Raw genomic sequence first — 6612 nt, 5'->3', positions numbered from 1 at the left:
GGTCTTATCTACCCAATCCTGGAGGACGTACTGGGTGGGCATTGATACCGTACAAGGCCAGACTCTACAAACCTCTGTTGGAGAATTCCGCCATGGGTACGGGCCATTAAAGTCACTGCCGAGAGGCAATGCCAACGGGAAGCTGTTCAGTTTACCTCCACCACAGGGCGGTACTGGTTACGCAAGGACACAAGGAAATAGGGGACACTATCCAAGAGCTCCACCGTGTGGTCATTTTGTGCCTTGCACACAGTGCCCTCCGCAGTCTGGTGTGACCTATAAAAAAGCCAGAAGGCTCCTGGAGAGAGTGACAGTGGACTACAGAGAGCTGAGTGAGGTAGTGCCTCCTATTCACGCAGCTGTGCCTAACATTGTCACTAAATTAGATACTTTGCTACAGTCTCAGGGATACGTCACGCTGTATTGGACCTGGCCAGTGCTTGCTTTAGCACACGCCTGGCTGTTGAGTCTCAAGATTAATTTGCCTTTACCTGGGAGAGACAACGACAGGCCTTCCAGGTGCTCCCCCAAGGTCACTTACATAGTCTCACTATATGTCATGGCATGGTGGCTTGTTACCATTTTCTTTCCTGACTCCTGTCAAATGGGCCCATTACACTGATGACATAATATTAACATGTGAAGATTTTCCTCTGTTGCAGAAAAGCTTGCGGGCTTTGCTGGTCCACCTACAACAGAGAGGATGGGCAGTGAATCCACAGAAAATTCAAGGTCCACCACAGTAAAGTTTTTGGAAGTAGTACAGTCGGGTGAGACCCACGTTGTTCCTGATGCGGCCATAGACAACATAGAAGCCTACCCCGTACCAAAAAATGTGAAAGAGGTACAGGATTTGCCGCGGGGTTGGGGGTATATCGGTGAACATTTATACCCCATTTAGCACAATGCCTTGGCCCACTGTATTGCTCAGTTAGAAGAGGACATACGTGGGACTGGGGATCAGAACAGCAGGCTGCTCTCAAGAAAGCCAAATACTGGTCAAACGATTTAACTCTCGGTGTCTCCCAGGCAGGGGTGCCGTTTGAGGTAGGTATTTCAGTGCCTTGGAAGGCATGGGCTGGTCATTGTGGGGAGAGTTCTCGTCCCTTGGAAAGCAGCGGTGATGGAAACAGCAGCTTCTGGCAGTGAGCTAATACTCCTGCAGGTGGAGACTTTGCAAAGAACAGCCAGTTACCATAAGGACTTGTTTCCCATCGCGGGGTGGATGGACAGGTTCCAGTGACCTGCCTCTGCCATGGCCCAGACTCCCACGCTAAGTGGCATGCCTACCTGCAGCAAAGAAGGGCTCTGTCAACTAGTCTTTAGAGATGCAGCAATTATTAGGCCCTGTCGAATACCCTCTAAACGGCCCTGCTCTTATCCCTGTGTCTGCCCCTTCGACCTACCAAGGGAGAAAAGGGGACCTTCCGACTGGAACCTGGTACACCGATGTCTCTAGCCAGAGCGATCCATCTACCTGGACGACCACTGCCATCCATCCGCGGTCCACTGATACTACCTGGATGGAAACAGGAACAAACCCAGCAGCCCGTGGGCTGAATTAAGAGCTGTCTGGTTGGTAATCGTGCCGTGATCCTGTGTATTGACAGCTAGGCCATTTTAAAGGGCTGACTTTATGGCTTGGACAATGGGACATGGAGGAGTGGATGATTATGAACAAACCTTTCTTGGGGGTGGGGGTAAGAGATATAGAAAGATATTTGGGCTCACTTACAAGAGTCCCAGGCAGATCTCATTGTCTTCTATGTTCCTCCCTGTAGGACGTCTGCACCTCCAGGTAATCAGGAAGCAGATGCCTTTAGAAACTGACCCATCAGTGAACACTGTCAATTGGGTGCATCGGAAAAGTGGGCACCACAGTGCCTGAGTAGGATGGCGCATTGCCAGGGAGGCAGGGCTGCCTTTAAAATACAGTGACCTGGTTAATGTAGTGCATCCTATTCTGTCTGTCCCAAACTATGCCCTAGGCAACTGCCATGGGAATCCAGGGCCATCCACTGAGACCCCAACTGGTAAGGGACTGCAAATCGACCACACAGGCCCCCTCCCCTTGAGTGAGGGCTCCAAATATGCTCTAGTGTGTGTCAATAGCACCTCTGGGTTAACTCAAGCCTTCCCACGCTGGTGAGCTAATCGAACTGTTACCATAAAGGGACTAGAAAAATTAAGCACTGTGTCCGGGCACCCCAACGAATGGACAGCAACGGGGCTCGCACTTCAAAAGACATAATGTTTGGGAATGGGCACAAGAACACGATGTCCAATGGTGGTTCCGTCTCCCACATAACCCACAGGCAGCTGGATTGGTAAAACAAGCAAACAAAATAACTGTGTCCTTAAACAACACATAGTTACTAACGGAAAACTACATTGGCCAGATGGACAAAGTGCTTCCTGGGCATTAATCCAGTAAGTGACCAATCCATGGGGACTATCACCCCATATGCCAGAGAAAGAGCTCAGGCTAAGGCACCCAAAATGGGAAAGGTGTGGGAGACAAAGGACACAGCAATAGCCTCAACACTTGTCATGGATCAGGGGGCCATGATGATGAGGGCACCGAGCCCGATTGTGCCTGGAAAGGTGACCATATACCAGAACCTGCAATGGGACAATCCGCCAGGAAGGGTCAATTACTTCATGCCCCTGGGTGGGGAGGAACTGCTCAGCTTCAGGTGGAATCATGTTATTTTAATGCAGTCAGCACCTGTGGGATGCATACCATTGAAAAAGTGGGAGAAAGTGGGGTCCTAGTCTGGCATATTCCCCTCTGACTCATCTCCTTACAGCTGAGAACACCCACCCTCCGCCCCCACAGCCAACATGTTCTGTTTGCACAGTCTGGCCAGGTTTCAAAGCTGTGGCCACATTAACATCTAAAGATCAGGCTATGAGTGTGAACTCAGATGGAGGAAGTCTCCCAGTCTAAGCCCTTACTAAATGTCTTTGCGACCTTAGACTTCTGCAGCTCCTGTGGCAGCCAGTTACGGGCTGGGCACTGATGGACACGCCTTCTTACAGTGGGCCCCTACGAATACTGGAATTGTTCCTAGTGATTCGTCTTTTTTCTTGCTTGTGCCCGTGTTGTGGCTCTGGATTGTGTCTCCAGTGCAGTCACTTGGCGACTAAGTGAGCTGCCTCCCTGCTATTGATGCCCCTCGCTCAGGGCACCTTGAGGAAGAAGGCACATGAGATCGTAAGAGCCGGTCACCAGCGGTAGAGTCCGTGACATGGCTGGACGGGGCCAGAGTGGAGACCGCTGACCGCATCCCCCTTAGCGGCTGTCTGATCATAATCGATGTCCATTCTGACATACGTCAGGTCCCTCCCCTGCCTCCCATGCCGCGCGGGTTCCTGGAACAGCTCGCTGTCCCGACCTGGTCAAGCACATGACGTAATCTCCCGTACCTGGCAGTATTCACGTACTAGCTCCCATGACTAGCCTCTCTTTACCCTATATAATCCTTTGGCACCTGCCAAGTGGTGTGGGGATCCATATCGTCTTGCAGCCGCCCCAGACATGCCCTGTGTGCATGTAAGTGTCCCTTAAACAAACTCTATTAATCACCAGACTGGAGTGGCCAGCCTCTTTCTTTGGTCTTTCCCCGCCCTCCACTTATGGAGTTAAGTTTTCAGTCTCAGGATTTTTTCCTGGGTCTGCGTGTTCCCACAAGGAGAAATATTATTACACTCAGATTTATAAAATGCTAGTGTGAAGAAGGCTAACAAAGGGCATCCCGAAGGCCAACTGAAAATAATGGCAATTTTTTCTATTCTTGACTCTGCCGTGAATTTGTTTCTTTAATTGTGAACAAATCACTTAATTTCCTCTTGTTTGTTTCCTCATTTTTAAAAAAAAAAAAAACAGATAATCTTAGTATCCACTCTTATAGGTAATATGAGTTAGAAAAGACAGAATCTTTTGGAATTATTTAAAAATATCTGTGATTCCCTTAATAGAAAGATCTCCTTGTTACATGGGTTCACTAGCTTTGAATCGTTGAATCTGAGAGTCTTTGGGTGTTTGGTGTTTATCTGTGTGTAGGCCAATATTATCAGAGCATCTTTTTTATTAATTACCTTATTTCTAAGATCCTCAATGTATTCCTTGTGTTGCTGTCACTGACGAAAAACCACAGAGGCTAAATTTTTGGCACGATCCTCTGGCCGAAACATATTCTTCAACCAGCGACAGCTGACCTAGCTTCATGTGTGTTTCTGTTTAAAAACACTTTGTTTAATGTAGTTGATTCATTAACCTTGAGCTCAAAACGACACCGTGATTCATTCCTGAAGGAAGCATCGAACTCTCACATTTTCTCGTAAGGCCCATCACAGCCTTCTTGCATTTAGGGACACTAGACAGCACTTCAGTGCTGCACTTGGAGGCCGTTTTCCACGGTGAAATCCTTCAGAGACAGAAACATGTGAAAAACGTGGCACTAAATTGACCATGAAAAGAACACTTATTACAGTAGGACAGCTGAAACGAGAAGGCAGGGTCCCCTTGGTCCACCCGGGCTGGGATCCTGCAGGTCAGGTGACTCGCGTTACTTATCGCTACACATATTTGCAAGTGACTGGAAAGCACTGTGAGTATTGATTTGGGAGTGAGTTATTAATAAACGTTTTAACACATAGGCAAACTCGCAAGTAATAAAGATCCATTGTAGCTGAAGAGCTCCTATTGACCTCATTTTCCTTTAATACAGTGATATTTTTTTCATCATCATTCCTATCATGATCCGCCATTTCTTTCCTCATTCGATACCCCCCGCCAGCTACACCTTCCAGTGTCAGGGCCCCGGTTCATAATGTTATTTTTTTCTGCTCAACACTGTTAGCTAACACTTATCGAGAACTGTCTGTGTTCCACGCATAGTCTCGTTTCATTCTCACGATTTGGAGGTGGGAACTTTTATCTGGAGAGGTGAGTTAACGTGCCCAAGGCCTGGGACCGCGGCTCAGGTGTTTTTCCCTGACGAGAAGCTCTGCTCTCCTCTCAGCCGGCATTTCCCCAGCTGTTCTAGAAATGGCATTCCTTTTTTAAAAAGTGTGCCACGGTCAAAGAAGCTGGGGACACCTTGGGCTGAACTAGATGAAAACACTTTTTTTTTTCTTCTGTAAAGTCTTTGGTTAGAGCTTTCTATAAAATGTGCCTTTGTATGTTTTAGGAAGGAGGTGTCGATTAAACGGTGTTTTCCATCCTTGTGACTTGGAAATGTCTCTCCCGAAACACTTTGAGAAATACAAGTTGGGGACACTGCTGCTCTGGTGGCTTTAGAAGAACAGGTAGAGTGCAGGAAATTAGCAAAAGGAGGGGGAAACTTAGGCGTGGATGGGGCTGACCTTGGGAAAAAGCCAGTGGCCAGCCTCACACAGAGAATGAAAGAGGTAAGGATGGAGACAGGAGGAAGGGTGTGTCTGGTGGCTTTGTTACCAGACACTTTCGGTTTGGGAGTTGGGACTCTTAGGGGACTATGAGTTTATGTGTAGGTTGGTTTACTTTGCCCTAAATCTGGCACTGCCACCTGTTAGCTAGGTGATCCCGAGGCTGTCTGCCTGTGTGTAAGTGTTTGAGAGTTAGCCTGTCTAGCTTAGTGCCTGGAAACGGTAGGTGACCAGTAAATGCGAGCTTTTCTTATCTTAACCTGATGGCTTTCCTGAAGGGATGTCGCCCCATCTTAGATGGCTTTTTCACCTTTTGTCACAAGGTGGCGTGCCACCTTGGAAAACAAGGGTCGGTCTTTCGGAAACTTTCAGTGCTTATTCTTCGGTAGCAGTTTTAACAGTTTAAACCGTTTTATATAGGGTTTTCTGAAGACAACACGTGCCTCTTCAATTCTGTTATCTGTAGCAAATAGGATATTTTACATTGCTACAAGTAGGTGTGGCAGGGCGGGCCTTCCAGACCCTCGTTGACTGTGCCTTTGCAGAGAGCTCCCTGATCTTTGATACAGCCTCGCCCCACCCCAGAGGCCTCGGCTGAAAACCAGAGACCTCTCGGAAAAGAAGCAAAACAGAGCTTTTTTCCATCTGTTCTATTCCAGGTGGCAAAAAGTGATTCAGTGTGATGTTATATGTATTTACTTCCTGTAATAAACGTTGTGAATTTAGAGATGAAATTTTATTTTGAAATAACTTCAGACTTACAGGAAAGTTACAAAAACTAGCACAGAGAATTTCTCTATAACCTTCAGATTTCCCAAACGTTGACATTTTTACCACATTGCCGTCTATTAGTCAATGTGCTGCCGAGGTGATGCCTCTTTATCCATGAACATTTCTGGGTATATTTCTCTGAATGAGATCCCAAAAGCAGGAAGTTCACACTGACATAGTACTAAGCACTTCATTCAAATTTTGCCAACTGCCACATTCATGTGCTTTATGGTAAAGAAAAATATGTGTTTTCTGTTTCAGAATCCAATCCATGATCAAACATTGCATTTATTGTCACATCTCTTGAGTGGCTGTGAATGTTAATGTTGGAATAATTCTTCAGCCTTTGTCTTCCATGACTAGGTATTTTTGAAGAATGCAAACCAATGCAAACCAGTTGTTTTACAGAATGCCCCTCAATTTGGGGAA

Source organism: Pteropus alecto, unplaced genomic scaffold (genome assembly GCF_000325575.1).
Source record: "Pteropus alecto unplaced genomic scaffold, ASM32557v1 scaffold3, whole genome shotgun sequence".
Lineage (NCBI taxonomy): Eukaryota > Metazoa > Chordata > Mammalia > Chiroptera > Pteropodidae > Pteropus > Pteropus alecto.
Note: the sequence above shows the minus strand (reverse complement) of the source record.